The 11,452-nt window shown below is 37.0% G+C and overlaps 1 protein-coding gene across 1 annotated transcript in view; it reads left to right on the top strand.

Moving 5' to 3' along the window:
* Positions 1–2,165: 2,165 nt before the first annotated feature.
* The window catches only part of LOC115224067 (tyrosine-protein phosphatase 10D), a 145,482-nt gene continuing 136,195 nt past the window's right edge, over positions 2,166–11,452 (top strand). Inside the window, exon 1 of the mRNA XM_036500566.1 lies at positions 2,166–2,819. The gene's annotated coding sequence lies outside the window, so the exon portion shown is untranslated. The remainder of the gene's footprint in view (positions 2,820–11,452) is intronic.

Genomic DNA, 11,452 nt, shown 5'->3' with positions numbered 1-11,452 from the left:
TACATTAAAATTATATCTATCCACTAAAATTATTTTAGTATTTATAACCAGTTTTATGCATCATAAAAATTGCCTCATCTGCAAAACCATGTATGTATGTATGTATGTATGTATGTATCATCATCATCATCATCATCATCATCATCGTTTAACGTCCGTTCTCCATGCTAGCATGGGTTGGACGGTTTGACCGGGGATCTGGGAAGCCAGAAGGCTGCACCAGGTTCCAGTCTGATCTGGCAGTGTTTCTACAGCTGGATGCCCTTCCTAACGCCAACCACTCCGTGAGTGTAGTGGGTGCTTTTTACGTGCCACCGGCACAGGTGCCAGGTGAAGCTGGCAATGGCCATGATCGGCTTGGTGCTTTTTACATGCCACCGGCACGGAAGCCAGTCAAGGTGGCGCTGGCATCAGCCATGTTCATTTGGTGCTTTTTACGTGCCACCGGCACGGAAGCCAGTCTAGGCGGCGCTGGCATCAGCCACATTTGGATGGTGCTTTTTACATGCCACCGGCACAGGGATCACAACTGCAGTTTCCATTGATTTTTGATGTTGGTGTACTTGACTCAATGGATCTCCTCAAGCACAGGGTCGAAGCGGTGTTTCTTTACTTGCAATAGTATGTCTATATATATATATATCATTATCATCGTTTAACATCCACTTTCCATGCTGACATGGGTTGGATGGTCTGACAGGAGCTGGCCAGGCAGGAGCCTGTATCAAACTGCTGTGTTTGTTTTGGCAGGATTTTTACGGCCAGATGCCCTTGGTAGCGGAAGCATTCAACTGCTTCTAGTTTTTTCCCCTCTGGCATATGGTGGAATCTGTTTTATATATATATATATATAAAAGGAATTACCTGTAAGTGGACATCCATTATGCTAGAAGATCTGCTATGGTCTTTCCACTAAGAAAGGAATGTTCTCAAGAAAAATTTAGCAAATGCCAAAACGTAAGTGAGCAAGACAAATAAAAAGATACAAAATATAGATTAATCACAAACCATGGTTTCGTTGTTAATGCTTACATTATCATTTATGTAATCATCCGCAAAAATCGTCAGTGTGATTGTCTTAGCAACCATAATTTGCAGAACTATACTCGAGACATCCGCATGAGATTGAACCTGTATACAGTTCTACCAATTACACTTGGAGTCACTTTTCAAAAGCCTTCGTTATGGTGTGCTAAACTACCGTAAATATTTCTGCAGAAAATAATTCTCTGCAGTGAATTTTGCTGGTTAGAGAACATAGCTATTTAAATTTAAATTTAAAATAAATTTAAAATATATTTTAAATTTTAAATTTATATTTTAAATATTTAAAATTTAAAATTTAAATTTATATATATATATATATATGAATTAGAGAAGAACCACCTTTTATCAATTCAATAATGAAATAACAATGATATAATTAAATTATGCCATATAGAAAAAAATTAAATATACAATAAAAATATATACCAATAATTAAGTAAAGTACAAAATAATAAATAAAAAGTATATAATTGGTAAAAGGACTACACGTGTTTCGTGGCTATATTTTCAAAAAACTGATAACAGTAAAATCAATTCAATTTAAATATAGTCACTCTTCAAGTGACCAGCAGCAGCATCGTAGCCACAACTTCTTGTAAGACATGTATCTCGACCGGCTCTGCATTACAGCCACAACTTCTTAATACAGCATTTCAACTATCATGTACCTTGACTACGAACTGGTATTTATCATCCTTGTGTCTGAACATTCTTCTAACATCATATTATAAACTCTTTCAATGCTCTGTACTTACGGCACATGCATACATCCCTGCTTGTACACACACACACACACTTTGTTCTTTATGACAGCCTGTCTATTATTATGCATATATGACACACACACACACATGTTAACATATAAACATATTCTTTTCATATTTATTGTATCAACCGTGTGATGTGCAAAGGAGCCATTCTCGTCACCTCGCTTCGCACAGTCGTTTACACTTATTACCAAGTTGTTTCCACTTAGATAGTAAATAAAATACACGCTGATTTAAGTTATTTTCTGCATGACTCCCCACCCCACCCCCAAAAAACAAAAAACAATTGTGCTTGTCCATAAAAGTGGTCTCCTGTGTGTGATCTCTGATAACATAGGAAAATGCTGCACATTGAGAGCAAAGTTTCACTTAAAAAAATTTATGATAGAGCCTCTAGTTCCAACAGAATGTCTGAAGACCACTCGTCTGAAGCTTTTCTATTTGAGGTTGCTAGTATTTATATGATGCTTGTGAAATGCATAAGATCTGAATTTGTAATCCAGTAGTTTGCCAATGTATACCGATACTGATACAGCAATGTTGAGATTTAAAGCAAATCTATAGAGAATATTTTCCTGAGAGATGGTCTAAAACCGTTTTATGTGTTCACATAATTCTCTGTTACAAGTGGAATATTATAAATGTCATTATTATATATATACAGCATAATAGCTGCCATTAATGTTCAACATCATAACTATTGTCATATACATACATGATGTTGCAAAATGTCATTGTATATATGGCATAATATAAATGCTGCTGTGCATGTGTAATGTTAAAAACAGTTATTGATTACAAAATAACTACATATTTACAATGAAATATGAATATTAAAGTCTAACCACTTTCATTCTTTGCAATGTGTAGCTGTTTCTATAAGAACCATCACAAGAACTTGGCTAAACTACATTAGGCTAGTGAAAAAAAAAAGCAAGACAAAGCAATGGGAATTAAAACTGTAATGGAACACAACTGGAATTATTTACAGAAAATATTTCTAAGGCAAGATACTTCAGTGTTTTAGTCATAATGTCACATTTTTTTCTTATTTTATTTTACATCTGTGAAGTGTGAGGAAAATGAACGAAATTGCAATATTTTTGTAGTTGTTTAGGTAGTGGGTAGCGATTTTCTTCGCTATTTCAGGGAATGACGACCCTGCCTGACATGGGTTCTGGGCTCAGTGGGTTCCGTATGGGCCCCTATCCAGGGTTACAGAAAGGAGACAACCTTCAAAGAAATCCGGAGTGGAGCCCTGTAGGTGGTTTAGTGTTCATCTCAACACTCTTCCGGCAACTCCTGCAACCAAATTAGTATCAAATGTAATGCTCTGCATCTCCTTTGGACTGCATCAGTAAGGTCGAGAGAGGAATCCTGACGATTGGGCTACCCAGGATTTTCTTACATCTAGCCAGGCCTGTGCAAAACTGGAGAGGAAACTGGAGAGGACATGAAATGTAAAAAACAGACTGGATTAGTTTAAGCACAACTCCATTGTCTCCCGAGACAAAAGGATACCAAAAAAAAAAAATGTAGCTGTGGTGGTAGTAAACCTGTTAGAGGAAGGAGAGGTAGGCGTGTTGACTTGATTAAATTATCTGTTTTTATCTTAAACAATTTAAGTGTTTATGTGTTAAAATAGTTAATAATATCATGCAGTTGTGACTGTGTTTGTCATATCTAAATTGTCCTTGAGTGGAGGCATCCTGTATTATGTTTCAGCATTGGATGGAAAGTTGAGAATGTTCAATTGCTTGAATACAAAGTGAAAGCAGAAGAGAGTTTTTGCTCAACGCCATAGAAAAAGCAGTCACATTGTCCTCAAGTTCCTGGAGGCATTTTGTCTGAATAAATGACAGGCTGTTTGGAATGTTTTTAATCACAGCTCTGTTTGTTGTTTGTTCCTTCTCGAGCCATGCCTAGCTTATTAGGGTCGGTTTCCCGGTTTCCTTGGCATATAGGTTCCCCATCTGGACGGGACGCCGGTCCGTCGCAGGTGAGCTGAAAGATGCAGGAGGAAAGAGTGAGAGAAAGTTGTGGCGAAAGAGTCAGCAGAAGTTCGCCATTACCTTCTGCCGGAGCTGCATGGAGCTTAGGTGTTTTCGCTCATAAACACACACATCGCCCGGTCTGAGATTTTAACCCACGATCCCTTGACCGTGAGTCCACTGCTCTAACACTAGGCCATCTGCCTCCACTCAGCTCTGTTTAGTCTGGACTGATATACAGCTAAACAACAACAATAACAGCTCAAGGACCAAAGATAGCTTAATTGAAAATCTAATTTACATACATTTGTTCCACAGATCAGTGGAGTACATTGAACAAGTGTGTTGAAATCTTTATATATAAAAGTAAGGTTGTGTGCTGTCTGTCTCCTACGATTTAGATTCCTAACTACTCCCACATTTTGCGGTGCAGTTTAACCAAAACCAGGTATCTTATAGCCGTGATTCATATCGAGCCCTTCTGGGTATTAGCGCGCGTCTACAATGAGTCTACGATTTAAAAAAAAATTTACCATCAATTTTTCCCATTTTTTAATGCATTTTTGGCATATATAAGGGAAGTAACTCTCTAAAAATTTATTATTAAATCTCAGAACGTAAAAAGCTACAGTAACACCCCACCTTTGTGGTTAGCCATATTGAGATGGCTATTATACTTTACATCTCTAAAAATGCTTATATAGTTATTTCTCTTACAAACCCGAGCAACACCGGGCGATACTGCTAGTCTTGTATAAAAATAAAATCTTATTCCAAATTTTATGGAGGTAATAAAAAAATCAGTTGTTCAAAACACAAGATAGACTGATAAGAAGAAAATAGTATGTGGATGACTAATTGGATAGGTTAGCAGACAATAGGGACCTTTATATTGATACTCAATCTACTTGGAATAAAAATCATATCTCTCTCTAATCATACCTCATTGTCTTTTATTAAAGATGGGAAGATACATCAAATAATGTACTCTTACATATACTGTCTGAAAACAGAGAAGCATGTTAGTGCATGGAAAACCTTTGAAGAGACTCTAGGCTATTTCAATCATTGGGGTTCAAGAAAAGGATTAGTTATTTTTCCTGTTAAATAGTTGTATTTTGGACGTTTATTAAATGTATGGGCATGACTATGTGGTTAAGAAGCTTGCTTCCCAACCATATGATTTCAGGTTCAATCCCACTTCATAGCACCTTCGGCAAGTATCTTTTAAGGTCTAGCCACTGACCACACAGGACACAGCCAGTTCCAGCGACAACACAACAGCGGCCTTGTGAGTGAATTTGGTAGGCAGAAGTTAGGCTGTGGGTATATGTGTGTCTGTGAAAGTGCTCATGCATACTTTGATAGATAGAAGGGAAGATTTACAAGATTTCTAAAAGAAATTTCTTCAAAGAATCTTATTCTTGCAAGAACTTTGGAAACTTGTTCAACTCAATTCCAAACACCCGATCAGCAATGACATCTCTGTTCCTGCACACAACCACAACTGTAGACAGGGCTGGCCTTAAGCTGATTGGACCAATTGCTCCTAATCAGGCTCCGTGCTCAAGAAGACCACATTCTATACAGCAACCTTTCATAAAGGTAGTCTCCCTGAAGTCTTTTAGAAAAATCTACAAGGTCTTTCAAAAAGAAAAAAAAAACATACTTTCTACACTTTAGAGACACAAGATACATTAAACGATGATGATGATGATGATACATATATATGCATAGCATCATCATCATCGTTTAACGTCCATTTTCCATTCTGGCATGTGTCGGACATTTTGACAGGGGCCAACGTGCCAGGGGCTACGTCTGGCACCCTTCTGGTTTGGCATGATTTTTGTGACAGGATGCCCTTCTTAATGCCACCACTTTACAGCGTGGACTGAGTGCTTTCATGTGGCACTGCACAGCTGGGTTTTTATATTTTTTATGTTTTTATGATTCTATAGACCTTAGTGCATGTTGACTGGGAACATGGAGCTCACCAAAATTTTTCCCAGTTGAGCCCCCACACCTTTTAAGGTCGGCCCTGACTGTAGACATCCATCTAAATGACCATCTAATAATATTTCTGTCACCAATTGTTTGGTGTATTACACTGAAGTAGAGTTGAATGATGACTTTATATACAAATCCTATTTGGGTCAGTCAAAACAAAGAACTATTGTTTGTTTTTCAATTTTAGTTATAATTGTGCAGAAGTCTCCTAAAATTATTGCTCCTCATAATCTTTTATCTTTTATAACTAAATTTTCTCATTATTTTATTATTCACTATCTTACCAGCTTCTTAAATTTCATTTATATCTTGGGTTTTATAACTACTTTGGTGTTTTATTTCTAATAATTTTTTTATCTTTTCCATAATATTTCTGCACTCAATTGGAAGCTCAATTATTTTCCTAGTAACTCTATATATTCAAAATAAAGGATTTATCTTACCACTCACCATATTTCATCTGAGGAACTGAGACATAAAATTATGAGTTATGATATAAGTATACATAATGAATTGATTGCATCGCAATCATTAACATTTATGTATTAACTTTGTTGGGTACTTCACTAGCAGTATATTGGATATATGTTATCCCATGGAGGGTTGCATTTACAACCCCTATCTCAATTTGTATATATATATATATATATATATCATCATCGTTTAATGTCCATTTTCCATGCTAGCATGGGTTGGATGTTTTAACCGGGGTCTGGGAAGCCAGTAGGCTGCACCATGCTCCAGTCTGATCTGGCAATGTTTCTACAGCTGGATGCCCCTCCTAATGCCAACCACTCTGAGAGTGTAGTGGGTGCTTTTTACGTGCCACCGGCACAGGGGCCAGAGGAGGTTGGCAATGGCCACGATTGATTGGTGCTTTTTATGTGCCACCGGCACGGAAGCCAGTCAAGGTGGCATTGGCATTACCCACGTTCGGATGGTGATATGGGTATCCAACTACAATTTCTATTTGATTTTTATTTTGATATTGATGTACTTGACTCAATAGGTCTCCTCAAGCACAGCAGGTCGCCCTGTGATCCAAGGTAAGCACAGCATATTGCCCAATGATCCAAGGTACTTTTGAATCAGTTGGGGCTGACTATACAAAACTGGTGTAGGATACAGCCGTGAACTCACTTAATTTGCCGGGTCTTCGCAGTCACAGCATATCTCCAGAGATCTCAGTCTTTCGTCATTACCTCTGTGAGGCCCAATGTTTGAAGGTCATGCTTGACTACTTTATTCCATGTCTTCCTGGGTCTACCTCTACCCCGTATTCCTTCAACTGTTTGGGAGTGGCACTTCTTCACACATCTCTCCTCATCCATCCATAGTACATCATCATACCAGCACAAATGTCTCTCTTGCATGCCACATCCGATGCTTCTTATGTCCAACACTTCTCTCTGTCGTGTGTGCACACTGACATTACACATCCATCGGATCATGCTAGTTTAATTTCTTTCGAGCCTATGCATGTCCTTCACAGTCACGGCCTATGTTTCACTGCTGTGAAGCATGGCAGTTCGCACACATGCGTCGTACAATCTACCTTTCACTCTGAGTGAGAGGCCCTTTGTCACCAGTAGAGGTAGAAGCTTTATAAACTTTGCCCAGGCTATTCGTATTCTAGTGGTGACACTCTCTGAGCATCCACCTCCACTACTAACTTGGTCACCTAGGTAGCAGAAGCTATCAACTACTTCTAGTTTCTCCCCACTGGAGTGGAATGGAATCTGTTTTCTGAGCATCTGCCCCTGTGCATCTGCTGCACACTAAAGCTATCTTCTTGGATAATCTTCCTTTGCTGCACCTCTTATGTGTCCATAGCTTACACTGGGTACATCTTATGGAGTTTCTACCTACACCTTTGCTACAGATCGAGCAAGGCCACCTCCCTGAGGGGACATTGTCAATGGTTAGCTCATGAAAACAAGCTGTTAGTAAATATCATATTTAAAGTGTTAATGGCAAATGAAGTACAAGGAACGGGAAAAAATGTGAAAAATCTTAGCTTCTCGAAAGGAAAAAATGGTTAACTGGAAGTGTGAAGCTAAATAAGTTATTCTGTTGGCCATGCTTGTTATTTAGTTAAGAAAAAACTATTTGGAATGATAAAAGTTATGATGATTCAAATAATCGACATATGGCCATGCTAAAGCATGAACATTCTCAAAGACATATAAGATCTTTGATAGATCTTGAAACATTTGGGAATGTTTGGATAGACTTGCAATTGAATGTTTATAAAAAACAAGGTGTACAGCAGCATAATGAGGAGGTTAGATGAAACAGATCCATTCTGCGGTGTTTGGTCGATGCAGTTATTTTTCTCAGTTGCCAGGAATGATCATTTTGGGTCATTTTGAATCCAAAGAGTACAGTAATCATGGAAATTATCAAGAACTCTTATATCTAATCAGTAAATATGGCGAAGAATTGGCAAGCCATCTTGATACAGTTTCTGTTTCCTCGGGTCTCTCAAACAGAATTCAAAATTACTTGATCGATGCAATTCAAAAAGTTATGTTGGATGAAATAGGAAAGGAACTGGAGCAGGCTAAATCCATAACTATCCTTGGAGATGAAACATCTGATATGTCAAACTATTTCCAACTATCAATTGTTTTGTTATGTTTCAAAAGATTGTGTTATTAACCCTTTAGCATTTAAACCGGCCATATCCGGCCAAAAGTATTCTGCCTGTTTTATGTTCAAACTGGCCAGATCTGGTCTCTCACACCAACCCTACAATATCGTTTTAAAAATTAACAGCTACCTCATCAAAATCTCATAGCTACAAGATAATGCCTGATTAGTTCAACACAATGTGGATGAAGAAGCATAATTTTGGCAGAATAATACGAACACTAAAGGGTTAAAGAATGATTTACTGGTTTTAATGATGTTAGTGTAGATCATTCAGTAAATGCTTTATCTGAACACATTTTTAAATGCATTGAAACATGTAAGTGTGGAAACAAATTAATTGCACAAACATATGAAGGTGCTGCTGCAATGGCAGGACAATTAAAGGTATTGCAGTTAAAAAGTAAGAGATAAATATGAATATGTAATCTTTGTTCATTGTTGTGTTCATGTCCTAAATTTAGTTCTTTTGCAAGCATGCTCTGCTATAAAAAATGCAAGGTATTTTTTACCATAAATGGACTGGATACATTTTCTACAAAATGACCTATGAAGGCTAATGCGTTAGATTACATAGTTAAAAAAGAATTTCTCAAAGCTACAGGGACTAGATGGAACTACTCCTCATATCTTGTTCTTACTATAAAAGAAAATCGTAATTTCATAATCAGCCTTTTTGAAAACTTCATTGAAAACTTTGAAGCACGGGATGAGACCACAATAAATTCTACTATTGGACTTTTACATAATTTAAAAGCTCTCAATTTTTTATTTTTATTAGAAGTATTTAGTGGTATATTTTTTTTCGCTCATGTCTTATTTAACATCCTTCAAACTAAAAGTCATAACATAATGTACTGTAAAGAGCAAATACATAAAACTAGAGCCGTGCTTGAAAATAAACTCAATGATTTGGAATTGATGCAGCAATTGAAATTAAAAGACCCAGGAATAAATCTATTGATCCCCAACAACATTATATATTTCTTTACTACCCACAAGGGGCTAAACATAGAGGGGACAAACAAGGACAGACAAAGAGATTAAGTTGATTACACCGACCCCATTGTGAAACTGGTACTTTATTTATCGATCCCGAAAGGATGAAAGGCAAAGTCGACCTCGGCAGAATTTGAACTCAGAACGTAACGTCAGACGAAATATGGCTACGCATTTCACCTGGTGTGCTAACGTTTCTGCCAGCTTGCCACCTTCCCCAACAAGATTATAGAATGCTCTGTAGCAAAATTATTGACACAATAATTGACCAATTAAAAATGTGATACTCATCCTTAGATGTGCTTAAATTCATAGAACTTTACAATTTCAGCGAAACTGAGGAATGTCACAAAAAATTTCCAGTGGATGCTTTAGATTCTTTAAAAACTACTTATGGTATTTTTTTTTTTTTAAATAATATGATTAGAGAAGGAACTAATTGTTTTGTATTCTATACAAGATTTTAAAAAGCAAAATGTGAGTGATTTCATGCACTACATTTACATCAACTATCTGATTGAAGCTATGTCAGAACTCTCCAATCTTTGCAACCTTATTTTAACAATTCTGTCAACAACTGGCTCTGTAGAGTGGTCCTTTTCTGCATTGATGAAAATTAAAGTTTACCAAAGAAATACCACAGGAAAAAAAAGACTTTCAGAGTTGGCTCTTTTGTCAATTGAATAAGATTTACTTCAACAACTGATTGAAACAGAAAATTTCTATGACAAAGTAATAAATATATTTGCCCTGAAAGACTGAAGAACTGAATTAATTTATAAATGAGGTATGTAAAAAAATAATTTTTTGTGCATTTAAAAAAAAATTTTTAAACACGTTAAAACAGCAACCACCATGGCCAAGCTGTGAAACTAATTTGATTCTCTTAATTAAACAATTTAAAAAATGAATCATCTCAACCAATAAGTATGAGGTGGGTTGAAAATTTCATAGGCTGACTATAAAGGAGTGATGCTAGAAATCTTACATTCATTCATTTCAACTCAACATATTAATAACTGCATTGTTTCCTTTCAGGTAAACTGACATCTAGTGTTCAAAGAAGACTTCAAAAGTAACTGGTAGCAACATCTCTTGAAAATAGATAAAATTTGGCACCATGGTATTATCACGTACCTTCAGAAAAGGGCTTTAGCCCCCGAGAATGTTTCTGTTGATATAGTTGTTACATTACAGGATGACAACCCAGCTTTATCAACGGTGCAAAAGTGGGTGGTTGAATTTAGGAGGTGAAGGGAGTATCTTGAAAATGACCCAAGGTTTGGACGTCCTGCAACTGCCACCACGGAAGAAAACATTGATTGTGTTTACCACATGTTGATGGATGACAGGCGACTGACTATAAATCAAATAGCCAATGCTATTAGCATGTCTCATAAGAGAGTTAAAAATATTCTGCACAATGAATGTGGCACAATGAAGGTTCATGCTTGATGTCATGTCTTCTGAAACCTGATCAAAAGCACACCAAGCTGATCGCATGATTGAAAAATCTGACATTGTTTGAGGTATATTCAGCAGGTCTTCTTGAATGCATTCTAACCTGTGTTGAGTGTTAGGTTTATCACTTTAAGCCAGAAACAATCCATGCAGTGGAAACATCCAATCTCATCTGCTTGAAAGAAGACCAAGGTCGTTTCATCTGCCGAGAAGGTGATGGCCTCAGTTATTTGGTATGCAAAAGGTGTTGTGTTTATTGACTATCTTCCAAACAACCACATCATCAATGGAGTTTACTATGCCAATATGCTGAGGCAGTTACCAAATGCCCAGGAAAACTGACAAAAGGATTCTTCTTTTATTAGGACAATGCTCCAGTGCATATGTCCTTGGTGTCAATGGCTGCTATGTATGGCTGTGGCTTTGAACTAGTTGATCACTGTCCTTATTCTCCTGATTTGGCCTCATCTGACTATCATCTGTTTGCCAACGCATAAAACACATGGCTGGGAACCAGTATCATAA

The sequence above is a fragment of the Octopus sinensis genome, linkage group LG2 (assembly GCF_006345805.1).
Source record: "Octopus sinensis linkage group LG2, ASM634580v1, whole genome shotgun sequence".
In the NCBI taxonomy this organism is placed as follows: Eukaryota; Metazoa; Mollusca; class Cephalopoda; order Octopoda; family Octopodidae; genus Octopus; species Octopus sinensis.
The sequence above is the reverse complement of the archived record's forward strand: the minus strand, read 5'-3'. Positions and strand labels throughout refer to the sequence as shown.